Here is a 15,706-nt window from a genome sequence, read left to right on the forward strand (position 1 = left end):
TAAAGAGGCTCTCTGCGTGGGATGATATAAACTTTTTGCATTTACCTACTCTCAAGAAAGAGTTTTTATACACATTATATAATTACGTACATTTACAGTACATAAATCATGTATTCAGATTTTATTAAGAAAAATAGTTACTTAATCTTCAAGTTATTTGTGTCCCTCACTGTACTTATTTTTTTAAACTTTATATTGTTCTAATTAGTATCGGAATACCGCCTAAATGCCCTAACGTTAGCATATTCGTAAAAACCATAAAGAGCATTTCATGAAAGAATTTTAATTCCGTTTAGTTTCGGTTTTTTTTTGTAATTAAATTTAATAATAGCACATAAATCAAATTATTACATTTAATAGTGAGTAATGAGTGAATTTAAAGCTACTTACTATTTATAATTTAATATTTACGATTAGCACAGGTTTTTATTGTATCGATAATAGAAACGTTAGCTTAGCTTATATAATTACAAGTACTTAATAATTATTTTATATTTTTTCAGGGCTGATACGTGATCTAAAAAGGAAATTATGAAAAAGAATCTCAAAAATCAAACGCACAAATTGTACATCACGCAAATTACGAAGTCACTCTCATCCATTGTGCTAAGTTTACATTAAAGTCGACTCAATCTGCACCCCACATTTTTTTATCTCTATCCCTCTCGTTTAACGAAATATAGCTATCCTACTCTGCAAGTATAATGGCGGATGCTGCGAGGTGGGGACAGGAAGTTTGAAGGGTGGAAGCGTGCTTATTCAAGTGAAATAAGACGATTTTAAGGGTAAATTTTGGAGGGGAACAATCACTATACTCATTTATGAAACGCATACATTTCTATTGTAACGATTGTATTTACAAAGCAATAACCTAAATTGATATTTGCTATTACCAGGTAAATATTAAATACAACTATAGATACCTATGTTGTATGTATCTATGTAGCTGCCTATGTTGTATGGTATATGTTGTGTTTAAAAATATATTGGAAATATATACTTTTATATCAATATTGTTGCATGTGTTTGTGCTTTACTAATTATGTATATCAACCTTACTAAGCATTTTTATTCGGTAAAGCGTTTCATGTGAAACTTTATCATGTAAGTAATTCTTAATTATTTGAAAAATATTAATTTTATTGTTAAATTTTATTATTATCGCTTACGAGTAAGATTAAACGCCTAAACGTCCTATTGGCAAAGTAAACATAAAATTAAGTATTAAGAGTTACGAAAGTTAGGTTTAAGTTTTTATTACTTAATTATCTTTATTCTATTGCCTATATTGAAATGGTTTAATTTAATTATAAAAAATAAAACTCTTTAATATTTACATAGTTTTCCAAGTTTTTAGGTGGGTACGGTTAGTAGTTATCAACGCATGATTATATAATTATTAGTATTAATATTTTTGAATAAACAAAATTGCTACATGCCTAATCGCTATTATGTTGTGGTACTTATGTATCTAAGTGATTGAAACTTTTTTTGGTTGAAATTCTTTATGACACTTCTTTGCCTATTTTATTTCAAAGAAGAAATTATTTTACTGTCAGGGATGTAAATTCCAATCCTAATTTAAGAGGGTACTACAATAATTTTACATTATTACAATATAAGTAGTAGCTATAATATGAAGATGGCACTGTATAGGAAGAGCTAGCTTAATTCCCTATCTTGAAACTACATTCAGTTTTAATTTTATCACCGGTGCCGCGCTCGAGGCCCGCATTTCCCCATTCCGTTGATTAGCACTAGAGGAATTTAATGATTACTTTCAGCTGTGTAATTATGTTCGACGCTACCGCCGAGTTATGACCGCAGTAATAGCCGACCGGTAATGGATCTTGTACAATCCTACTGCTTCGGAACTACATTAGCAAAAGACGTTAAATTATACACATATTACAATCAGATGCATGTTTCTTTTTGCACTATTTTTAGCATTACCAATGTGTGTGATTATTTTTAAAATTCTTAAAAATAGTGTCAACAGCTTAATTACTGATTTCTAAAATTTTATAACGCCTTATCTAATACGTAGTCATTTATAACGTCTTATCTAATACCTATGTATATTCTGTTGGTACATATGGTTTTACTAATTAAACATTGGATGTGTGCAGGTAAATGTAATTACTTATTTAAACACAATACTACATTTATTACCGTCCTAAAGATCCCAATGTCCCCATTCAAGGGTCGGTCCCTTACCCACAGGATACACGAAAGACTAATCAATAGATACTTGTTACTATTAATTACTATAATTTTAAAAATTTGTAATTTTTAGATTTAGCATATCTATTGTTTTGTATACTTTTATACCTAGTTAAAAAAAAAAAACATTTATTTTTGCTATTCACGCTATTTTTAGTTCCACTAGAGTGGCAAATAAGCATATGGCTTACCTGGTGGTATACGGTTTTTTTTTACGTGGGGCAAATCTATCATGCTCCAGAGGATTATGTCAGACTCCTACTGACTAAAACACCACCACGTGTGAGCAGTCGTCCGCCTGGGTAGGGCGAGATGGGGTCGCGGTGGCGAATGCTAGCGTGATATATGCTTACCTTAGCCTTGTTACGTGCAACACAAGAAAAGCATGTTCTACCTATACACTTAAAAAGCATGTTCTACCTTAAGTACTCACCACAAAAATACAATATTATTTGAGAGAGGTATTAATTGGCTGAGATCTTCTATAAGAATGGCGTACGGACTGCATCTCGTTTTGAGCAAGATATACCCTACCTTAATGGCACAGTTAGACCTGTAGAAATGTGATAAAAAAATGAGATTAATTTTATTTCTTTAGGAGCCATAAGCTACGTTACACGAATTTCAGGATTTTTTTACCTCTCCCCCGTCCTCACACAGCTGGTCACATTTATATGAGACCCCCTACCTAGTGTAACGTCACATATTTGCACATCAGTTTCGAAATTATTTTTATTTTCATTTTGGTTAATGTTAATTTGCCAATAAAGCTATTAAACTTATACTTATTATTACTTAAACTTTTTTTTTAAGTTAATAGGTGTGTAGTTGAAACATCATGTTTTAATACTTAGGTAAAATTAGATATATTTTGAAATGTGATATAAGCATTTCCAAACTTTCTTTTACCTTTCATTTAAGTAAAATATAACCTTATCGCGTATTTACTACGTTTAGCACCAGATTAAGAAATACGTTAAGAGACCGACTCTACATTGTATAAAAAATTTCATAAAGCTTGATAATTGGTAGATAGATACTTGTAAAATGAATTATTTTACCTAATGCTAAAATAAAGTCGGACACTTGTAAATAATACTAACACAACTCAATAGTTATTTTTTTTTTCAGCATGAAGAGCTACGATCTTTTTTAACCTAACGAAATAATTAATTTATTTATTTAATAATTTATTTACACTAGGATAGCAAAAGGAAACAGCTCTTATAAACAATGCTGGTGCAAAGGTACTACTTATCCCATAATGGAATCTCTTCCAGTAGTCCTGCCACAGGAAACTTATAAAATAGTCGCAAAAATAGCGTGCACAATCTAAACATATTGAGAATAAAAATATAATATATAATAAATACATAATTATACAATATATAAATGCACACATACGTAATAATGTATACACATACATAATGTGACTAACTTTAAAACTTATTTGTACTTATAATATTTTACTTGTCAACATTGCTTTTAACTGAGGTAGGGCACAGCAAAAGTATTACCACAGCACTTATATCTATTTATTTTAAATACACAATAGATAAATAAATACTAGAAGTAATTTGATTAGTATAGCAATTAATGATAAGTAAGTAATGATGTCTTTATCGACGCCAAGATGAAGAGATAAAATTGTATAGAGTAAAAATATTCTTTAAATCAATGACATTATTCTCAGTTACCTATTAGTATTTAATCACTTAAATAATTTTAATTAAATGGTATTGCTGTCTCTAAACAATATCTACGAGTTAATACCTACCTATCTTTATACATACTTACCTTTTATTACGGCGACTTCGTCCATTCGGCCGAGAACTTTCAACGACGAGGGTCATGAGAGCTTTCATACCGTTGCGTTGATGAGACTTCTTTTGTACGTACTTATAATGTGTGGTTTAAATTTTATGAATGAAAAATCTACCCAAAAAAAGAATTAAAATATACCCGTTTAACAATACTTCGTCATTCATCTGGATATTGTAATATCATATTTACATTGTCCTGACTTTTTTGTTAATTTTGAGATAGCTTACAAAGCGAAAAACAAAAAGATACTTGTTCCTTCCATGAAAATGAAATTAGCATTTAAGTAGGTTAAAAAGTGAATTGTTTTTCTATTTATTTTTGATTAGAGGGGTTATAAAAGGGTACTAATAAGTTATTTGATACTTATTAATTAGATATAAATTTATAATTAATATAAATATGATATGATTAATTAATATGAAGGTATGTATATGAATGTGAATTTGAAGACGAGTTTTTTTCTATACCTATAGTTACCTATGTGTAGTACTGTACTACTAACACTAGTTACAGCCTTTTCAATACAAAATTGAAAGCCTATTTTTAATTAAATTTAGCGTGGTATCTTTATATGTTTGATACTAATCCACCTATCGTATAACAATAGAAAAAAAATCTACAATAACAAGCGGTCCTCGAAACCTTCTTCAAATTAATTTAGTTAATTATCAAGATATTTTTCTCTAAAGCCTCCGCACAATTCTGTTTTATGAGAAAATAACTGCTTTTCGGTTTATTTTATCAGACACCAACAAGTAAAATAGGTACCTAGATATTAAGGTTTGACGTAATATTATTAATAATAATATATTAGGTATAAATACCAGATGAGTAAATATAAAAAAAATACCTAATTGCCCAGTAGGTAGGTACTCGTTTCATAAAGTACCTACCTATTGTTGGATAAATAAAAAATGTCGTTCTCAGGATAAAATATGTACCGCAACTTATTTGAGCATGTCGAACATAGATCATATTTTTACTTATCATTCTAGATTAAAGTAAGAGGAATAAAAAAATCTATTACTTCACAATTAAAAAATAGTACATAGCGCCATCTCTTAGAAACAATAAAAACTACAACTATTGTTAAGGGTAGAGCGACATCTATATTTAATTTGTGGAACTGCTACAAGAGTAATAACTACGTACGGAATTTCTTCCACGCTTGTAAAAATCATCAAAAATGAAATGAAGAACAATGTCATTAGAGAAGATAAAATAATAAAATTTACAATCTAAAAACTATGATATTTTTAATGATACACATATATTAAAATACTTTCAAATAAAGAATCACATTAAAGGTAGTGGCATCTATTAATGAAAACTTGAACTATGATACAAAAATAAACATTAACATATGAAATTACATGTATAATGTAGCGACATCTGCTGTCTTCATAGTAAATTACTTAGTCACAAATATTAGCACCGCGACCCCGACAACGTGTTCATTAGAAAATGGTTCATATATAAGCTTCACAAAACAGAACACAGAACAGAAACAGAAAACAAAATCTTTTGCATGAACATAATCTTCATTTAGTTACATTTTAATCAATTATTATTATTATTATTATTATATAAGCCTTTTTTCATATCCATGACTTCATATATGTATATATATAGAAAACTATATATCAATAAGGTGTCTGAGATTAATCTGTCATGGCCCCTTTCGGGTATAGGCCTCCTCCAATTGTCCCCATTTTTCCTGCCAATCGAATTATGTCGTCTATCCACATATATCCCATTTTAATCAATATTCATAGAAATTTCAAAGCCACTTAGAAACATAGATATTTTAACGATTTTCACAAATGTACCTTCGGTAATAGATATCAATTCGCTTCTTTTTTTTTTGTTAAACAAATTTTTCAAGAATATACATTCGTGTTTTTTTAAAAGGACCGGACCGAACTGGCTGATCAGGATGAGATGAGATTTCCTGATCCAGATCAATCATCTGCGTTACATGCCTTATCTAGTCCTGATCATGCATGCCTGGTCCAGTCCTTCTAAGGACGACGAAAAAATTTCTATTCGGGAATATCCAAACTGGCCTCTTATTTTGTGACGACCATAGATTATACACTTATATACTGGGTGACGACTATAGTTGCAGCGAGTGTACTAACACGTCGTGATAGGTTTGATATATCATCTTATGAATAGTACCTACCTGGGTGACCGAACTTAGCTCGGTATTTTTAGTAAATCGTGTTTCTTGAAAATCATTATTTATAAATTGTGAATCATATTTTTCAATTTTACATACATTATTAAATAAAACCCGCCTGCCCAGCGTGGTTGGTGACTATGGGCAAAACACATGAGATTGCGCCGTTTATTGGCACAAACTAGTGGAGGCCTATGTCCAGCAGTGGACTGTAATAGGCTGAAATGATGATTAAATAAAAAATAACGAGTGCAATTAGAAAAAAAGAAACAAAAATAACCGACCGAATTGCTTATTTAATAGTATAAGATTAGGAACTTACAAGTAGGTATAAGAAGTCATGAAAGCCATCGATGATTTTGAATGGCAGTTTTCATTACCTAGGCTTTTATCAGCTGACAACAAGCTGTTTCAGACAAAACGAAAGTTATGTTTAACAACCGAGTCAGAGAGAGTTCAGGATTATATTTACCTAGGCCATACTATCCAATTAGGCCGCAACAACTTCGAGAAGGAGGCCGATAGGTGGATTCGATTGGGCTAGGCGGCGTTTGGCAGGCTTCGTCGAGTCTCCACTTCGAAGATTCCGCAATGCTTGAAGACAAAAGTCTTCGAGCAATGCGTCCTGCCAATACGGAGCCGAGACGTGGATACTGACGAAGGGACTGGTCCACAAGCTTAAAGTCGCTCAACCGCGAGTAGAAATTTTTTCGTCTTCCTTAGAAGGACCGGACCAGGCATGCCTGATCAGGACTAGATAAGGCATGTAACGTAGATGATTGGTCTTGACCTGATCAGGATAAGATGAGATTTCCTGATCGGGTCCAGATCAGGAAATCTCATCTCATCCTGATCAGCCGGTTCGGTCCAGTCATTTTAAAAAACACGAATGTATATTCTTGAAAATATGGTTAACAAAAAAAAGGAAACTGATATTATAAATATGTTACTTAACATAATTATTATGATATTTATTTCCGTTTATTTTTTCCATTGTATTATTTATTTATGTTATTACTTTAAATATTAATTATTTTTATGTTATTAGTTATTTAGTATTATTAATTAAATTTTATTTATTAACTTCTAATAATTAACTACTAATTAACTATTTCTTATTACTTACGACTCTACTGCTAGACTGTCCTGACTGCTGAACTGTATATATACTAAGTGCGCTTAAAAACATTAATTGCGTGATTCAGGCTCAGTTCGCGTAATTTCTTTCAGGCTATCCTGATCTGGACCGGACCGGGTCCTGATCCAGTATGCCTTACCATACTTGATTATATTTTACATCAGGCTATCCTGATCTGGACCGGACCGGGTCCTGATCCAGTATGCCTTACCATACTTGGTTATATTTTACATCAGGCTATCCTTGTCTGAACCGGACCTGGTCCTGATGAAGTATGCCTTACCATACTTGGTTATATTTTAAATCAGGCTATCCTTGTCTGGACCGGACCTGGTCCTGATAGAACTTGCCTGATCAGGCATGCCTTATTCTATCCTGATCCGGTCCAGATACACGATCTGGATGAGCCTGACCTTTTTTCTATTCGGGACGTGCAATGGAACGGGCTATGCTTGGGGTTTCTCTCAAAGATAGGATTAGAAATGAGACTATCTGCGAGAGAACGAAAGTAACCAACATGGCCCACACAATTAGGAAGTTGAAGTGGAAGTGGGCTGGTCATCTGTGTCGCAGGACCGATGGTCGTTGGAGAAGACGGGTCCTGGTGTGGAAAGCGCGTGTTGGCAAACGCAGTTTGGAAACCGGCCCGTTGGACCGACGATCTACGTAAGATTGCCGAAGTAGGCTGAATGACGATTGCGGAAAACCAGTCTGGTGTGACCTTGGGGAGGCCTATGTCCAGCAGTGGACTACAATAGGCTAAACTGAACTAAGAAGCTTTTTAGGCGCACCTAAACTATAGTACAAACAAAACCAAAGAACTAAAGAACCTTTATATATTGTAACTAAAAAAATAACACGCCACAGTTAAGCTCAGACAAAAGATGAAATACACAAAATAAAGGCTTGTAAAACTAAACATTGTAGTATTTTATAGTCGTCGTAAATAGTTTGAATTTAATAGGAGTGATTATCACACGTATTGTTACTAATGCGCCCATTGATACCCACCTATATTTTTTTTAGATTAGTTAATCTATTAAACATCTCGGGTGCAGGGGTGTATTTCAAAAATTCTAACATGTATATTTATGACGGTGTTATTTGCCAGATGTTGAATTGGTTGGAAAAACTGATATTAGATATTTAATAATGCCGTTCCATGATTTATAGTTTTTAACTTACCTACCTAGCTGTGATTAACTTGATCTTCAAAGTGAAGTAAGTACCTACTATGAGAAATGTTGTACCTTTGTCACAATTCAATACTAAATATTTAAACTGGCAAGTAATTCTTCATATGTGTTATTGACTGGCTCTTGGTCACCATTATAAAATTTTCATCATTCTGGTCATAATTTCATATACTTATCCACCTAATTCTTTACCTACAAATAAAACAAATCATATCAAAAAGTAAAATAAAATAACTTCAATTCATTGAATTAGAGTTGAAATAGATGAATGTGTTAGGATTCGCTCTTTTAGCTTTGTTTTTTAGAATACAATGCTTATGGACTCCAGATAATATCTCCAGTCCAGATCTATATATACTTAGGTACCTACCTAGTCATTTTTAATTACACAAAAATATATTCTTACACCGATTAATTATACAAAGGTTTAATACAGCCCTGACTTAAACTTCTTTAAACAAGGTATGTGTCATGGCTGAAGGATTTAGGGCGAAGGGTGTTAGCTTGCGATTTTATTGACGTCATACAAAGGGTTGAGCCAAACTACTAATCAAATAACCTTTGAATTGGGTCAGTTACTCTTTAGACACGGTGCCGTGTAAAATTGCAAGCAAAGTTAATAAACTTTGAAAACCATAGCGATGGTGATGTGTCTAAATGTGGTTTTTGTTACTTTTGTTCAAATGGTGAGTTATTTCATAAAAAAATATCAATTAATCAATAAAAATACATTAAAAGTGCGAATTTCGATTAGGTACTTTAAGTTCCAATTAATTGATTTGGATTTAGATAATAATTTATTAGGTCATTGCAAAATTCTATGTAGATAAATTTTTAGACATTCGCGAAATTCATGTGTGTTTTGGCCTGTACTGGGTACCTAAGTCAGTAAAGTTACTTTAATGCGAATTTTATATTTAAAATTACCTATATATAAGTAAAAGAGATATTATGAAGAAGATTTAAAATTATAAGTATAAGAATATGATATCGAGTCCGCTACCGTAGCGGGGAATAGTGAGGCTGCCAGGAACTAAGGGCCGAAATTTCTGCCACGAAGTCATAAGCGCTTTGCCCATACTCACTACGCTGCACGCTGGGCAGATGGGTTGGTTACCACAAGGCTGACTTTATCGCACCGAAGACGCTGCTGCCAGTCTCCAGTCTGTGTATTTAAAAAGCCATCTGTAGAATGTTTATCCTGCCACCGGTTGGCTTCAAGAATTCCAAGCTAGTGGTATCCCTAAGTCGACACCCACGGGAAGACTACTGGCTGAACTGATTGTTAGCATAATTACCTCTTCATTAATGTTTGTGATTCTAATCATCCTTACCTAATAGGTATCAAAACAAAAAATTTAGTTTTACCTAAAGGTAATAAACGAAAACGTTCTACCTATTAGGTAGGTAGCTAGGTATAAGTAGGTACTATTTACTTCTGCAATGATGATAATGTTATCTTATACCTAGCACAAAAAGAAAAAATTATTTTAAAATTATTTCATCATAGGAGCATAATCATTCAGACATGGGTGACTCTTATCCCATTTTTTTCTGTTAGACACCTAATGATATTTTTTTTTTCTAAAGTTTATATTTAAGTTATTATAGGTACTTACGTAGGTAAGACAAAGTTTTAAATACATTACTTTATTTAAACAATCAGTCAACTAATGTTGGCTACGATATCACGGAACTCGTAGTTTCAACCTTCGCATTAATCGCAATTATATTAGTAGGTAACTATGTAGTAGGTACATCATGTTACTCCCGATGCCGTAAAACAGCAGTGTAAATTGTACCTACATATTACATGTTATTCTGAATTTTTAGTATTTTATACTTACATGAAAATATACTAACAATAGATTAGACAAATAGTAGTTTTTGCTTGAAAGAGTAACAAAAACCAATTCTAAATAACACATACCTGCCTAATTCTAATAAGGTGGAGCGATTAGGAAAATTATTTACTTTATAACTTGTAGCGTACGTATAAAAGAAAGTAAATGACTAAATATAAATCATTTTTTGGTTTCATCTCTTTTTGACGAAACTTTTAATTTAGATTACCAAGGAAAATAAAATTGATATTAACTCACCGTTTTATCCATTTTATTTAGTCACACGGCAACATTTTGAATATCGAAAGACATAAATATTTAAAAAAGAACTTGAAACGCTCTACTTTTCATAAAGAACGATTTAGTGCTTACATTTTTCTATGTAAGAAAAGTCAGAGATATGTACCTAATTTGAATGAAATACTCGTGCTTACCAATACTAAGCGCTTTTCACCACAATTTTAACCAATAATATTTGAACACACTGTTTATATCGACCAATGATAAAATGCTGTTTATCAAACTGTCACTCGATGCGCATTAAAGACTACACCGCCATTTTGAAAACGCATTTTAATGCGCATGCGCTCTCTCTCGCCTCAAAAGAAAGGGATGGTCTGGCGAATCAGAAATGTTCTTTTGATGCGCCATTACGTTTGAGGCGGGCACACATGTCACGTTTGGAGTCGATAAAAATGGAATTACATCAAATGCTTAACAATTCGATGGTTGTTGGTATAAAAACATGGGTATAAGATCGGTGATTTATAAATAGAAATATTTTTTACCCACATTAGTTGTTTTCAGTTATATTTTATTTTATTGATTTATTCAAAAAAAAAATTTTTACAAATCACTTCTGTTTGAGGGTGTAAACAAATTGAAAAGAGTTTTTCCGTTACCACATGACAAGCTTTCCACTGAGATACAGCAAGCTGACATTAATTTGTATTCATAGTAGCATATAAACTATCATCAGGTAAATTTCTCTCTCTCTCTTCAGCCTATCGCAGTCCACTGCTGGACATAGCCCTCCACGCCTAAAATGGCGTGAACTCATGTGTTTTTCCTATAGTCTATAGTAGAAATAATTGAAAATACAATTTTATTGTTCATGGTCAAACAGCCAGCGAGTTTGCTAAAAGGACACGTAGTTTGTCATAAACATTGTTTATAGGTATCTATGTTCTTTCCAATTGAGGTCAGTATCGAAGTAAGTAACACTGAGGTTTAAAAAAGTCAATAGAGCTACAGCTACAGGTACCAGTATATGATTTATGAATACATTGATGGCTATGTGCAATGATTTGTATGTCTCCAGAGAATCTATTGTGCGTTAGCTTATATCATGAGACCATTTCGAAAGTTGATCAAAATCATATTGAATTTTTTATTGCTTGTTATAAAACAATCACGATGGGCCGACAGAAGACATGTATCATCCGCATATTGATTCATTTCAGAGATTACTACAACATTTTTTAGATCGTTAACATATATGTATTGTTTCTGGTTGTACAATAAAGTATATTTGTATTGTATTGTATGTGAGGTAATGACGAGGATTCTAAAAATGAACGTTGTACAGTTCCTTCTGTTACTAGTATTTCGTCACTGAGGGTGTCAGTAATTTGAACACGATATGTTCTATTCGAAAATTAATTAACAGTTAGTGATATAACTCGTAAATTACTTGTTAAATCTCAATTAAATTTAAATAGGACCACATAACACACACCAACTTTCGATTTACAAAAATCGTCAAAATCTGTTCACCCAGTCAAAATTTCTAAGGTTACATATATATCTACATAAAAATAATTGTGTTTGCAGGCAAACGAAGAAAAACCGACTTCAATTATAACGACAAGTAATGTGATAAACATCGGCTTTCGATTAAATTAAAAATCATTAAAATCTGTACACCCAGTAAAAAGTTATGCGGATTTTCGAGAGTTTCCCTCGATTTCTCTGGGATCCCATCATCTGATCCTGGTTTCCTATCATGGTACCAAACTAGGGATATCTCCTTTCCAGCAAAAAAAGAATTATCAAAATCGGTTCATAAACGACGGAGTTATCCCCGAACATACATAAAATACGAGTATATATATATACGGTCGAATTGAGAACCACCTGTTTAATTTTCCTTTTAAATTTCCTTTCGGCTAATAACAAAAACTCAGGCCAATGTCATTCTCACGTAGGACCTTAAATAAGAAATATAGTATGGGAACTATTATTTTCAGAAACGATTGGTAAATCTTTTACCAATTTTTTCTTTTAATTTTTTAATTATTTCTTAATTTAATATGACTTTTGACTCAGCAGTTATTGAAACATTTACCTACTTAACATTGATAGATACCTAGGCCAAGAACGGTTAATATTATGTATGTACATTATTGACAGCATTGATAGCCAGTGATGAAAATTACAGAAATTTATATAAATTTTAGGTTAAACAGGATTTTATCCTGGTCCTAACCAATGCTAGCCATGGATACAAATATTACTTGGTTACAGTAAGCACCTACTTACAGTAAGAGCAACCATTTATAAAAATAAAAAAAAAATTGTTCACCTAAATGTTATAAAAACTCTTACTCTACTTTGTAGCTACTCTTAAGTGGTAGAGATCAGTAATTTAAATACGTAACACGTGGTTCAATAAGTCCCGAGACTAAGTACTAAAAAAAGGTATTTTTTATAAAATTAATTTTTATTCATCAACATAGTCTCCTCCAAGAGCGATACAGTCCCTCCAACGCTTTTCTAACTTTTCTATCCCATGTGTGTAGAACGATTTGTCTTTGGCTTCAAAATAAGCCTCCGTTGCTGCGATAACTTCACTATTTGAGTCAAATTTCTTACCCTGAAGCATTTTTTTGAGGTCTGCAAACAGCCAGTAATCGCTGGGAGCCAAGTCTGGCGAATAAGGGGGATGAGGAAGCAATTCGAAGCCCAATTCGTTAATTTTGGCCATCGTTCTCACGGACTTGTGACAAGGCGCGTTGTCCTGGTGAAACACCACTTTCTTTTTGTTCATGTGAGGCCGTTTATCCGCAATTTCGTACTTCAATCGCTCCAATAAGCACATGTAATAGTCACTATTTATATTTTGCCCCTTTTCAAGGTAGTCGATGAAAAGTATTCCATGCGCATCCCAAAATACAGACGCCATAACCTTACCGGCCGATTTCTGAGTCTTTGGACGCTTCGGGCGGCTTTCACCAGCCGCTCTCCACTCCGCTGCCTGCCGATTGGATTCCGGAGTGAAATGGTATATCCAGGTTTCATCCATTGTTACATACCGATGTAAAAAATCCTTTTTATTATGATTCATCAGCGCCAAACATCGCTCTGAATCATTGATACGTTGTTCCTTTTGATTAGTTGTAAGCAAACGCGGCACCCACTTAGAAAAAAGCTTTTTCATGGCCAAAGGAGGCGGGCGAACGTCCATAGAAAGTTGGGCCTGAACGTTACATTGATGATTTTAGTGTTATTCTATAGAAACTATAGTCCTTTATCAAATACAGAACACTTTGCATAAATCCTTCATGGGAGAAAAAAGTTACAAGATGACTTAGTTTAGTAAAAAAATAACCTCAAATCGTTATAGTCACTCAGTACTTGTGTTATTTAAAGTACAATTACACGATTATGGACACCTACGGTTTAATGATAAAGCATGTTTATTACAATTGAATCTATGTATTTGTAATTTTTCATTTGTCAATAATAAAGGGGAGAGTTAATAAAAAATGGTTAATTATTTTAACATTTATTTATTCATCATCATAAATTATTAGAACGCTATCTAAAAATTGTGTAGGTGATATTAGATTTTCTTGATGTCTTGCTCAGCCTAGGTACCATATTACGGACATTACATGGCAACAGCAACCTACTGTTCGTTTCCCTACAACACAATTATAATAATAGCTCGGATGGCGTCCCTTCCTCTGCGAGAATTGTCAGTTATCAACTAATATGTAAAAAACGTCACTGTGTTGTTGTTGTTAAACGTAGCAAAAGTCGTGAAAGAAAAACAAAAGATCAAACGAAATGCACAAAACACAAAAATATTCACTGCCGCAAGCTGAGAACAAAACGAGTGAATGGCTTTGACACTTGACTTACACCTGACTTAATGTTTTTACGCCTTCGATTGCCACCTTAAAAAATAAAGGTAGTCGTTTTTTTATACTTAGAATCTCTTTTTTTTAGATAAAACCATTATACCCATTGCAAATCACGATAGTATTGCATACTCTTATTATGCAACATAAGTACATAATAAAAAACCTTAAAAATAAAGACAAATAAATCGAATCGGTAATCCAATAATTCGTTTTTCTCAGCTAGCAACATTTGAAGTGTCTCTATAGGACAGAAAAATATACTAGGGCACAGGAAAACAAAGGTGTTTCAATTTATTAATCAATTTACAATCCCATGGTAAAATAACGAATCGTTTCGCCATTGGGAATGAAAAAACTTGAAACGAATATTGATAAATATTTCAATGATGTAACGGACCGTAAAGTTCAGGCCCATTTTCGCCCGTCGCCTTTTTATGTAAAATAGTGAAAACACTACCAGCTGAAATCTTCACTATCTCGGCTATCTCTCGCACTTTTACCTTCCGATCTTCCAATACGATTTTGAGGACTTGGTTTATATTTTGTTGAGTCACTGCTTCATTTGGACGACCTGAGCGTTCCCCATCATTGGTGTCCATGCGACCGCGTTTGAAGTCGGCATACCACCGACAAATCGTTGCTTTAGAGGGAGTTGATCCTGCATAATATTTTATAAGCCATTGCTGTGCTTCAACGGTATTTTTTCCCATTAAAAAACAATGTTTTATCAACACGCGAAACTCGTTTTTTTCCATTGTATCGAAATTACAACCGTAGCGTCACTTAAATGTTTCAAAATCAATAATTTTATTGTTTCATTTTTAAAAATTTGACACATATTCTTGTATTGATAGCCAGTACTTTTTAAAAATCAAAAGAGTTTTTAATATATGCGCCATTTCCAGGTTAGTCTCGGGACTTATTGAACGATCTAGTAAAGCTTAGATGCACCTATCTTACACAAAATTTTTAAATTTATAATTAAAAAAAGTTCGTATTTAAAGTCAAAACATGATTTAGGTAGAACAAATACTTGTATAAGTTATACCTTTATCTTTTTTACCTAATTTTTTTTTCTTATGCAACAAGTTTATTTTGTTTAAATGGTAATTTTTCGCAGCTTTTTCTATTTATGTTGTACCTATTTATTT

Source organism: Melitaea cinxia, chromosome 11, assembly GCF_905220565.1.
Source record: "Melitaea cinxia chromosome 11, ilMelCinx1.1, whole genome shotgun sequence".
NCBI lineage: Eukaryota > Metazoa > Arthropoda > Insecta > Lepidoptera > Nymphalidae > Melitaea > Melitaea cinxia.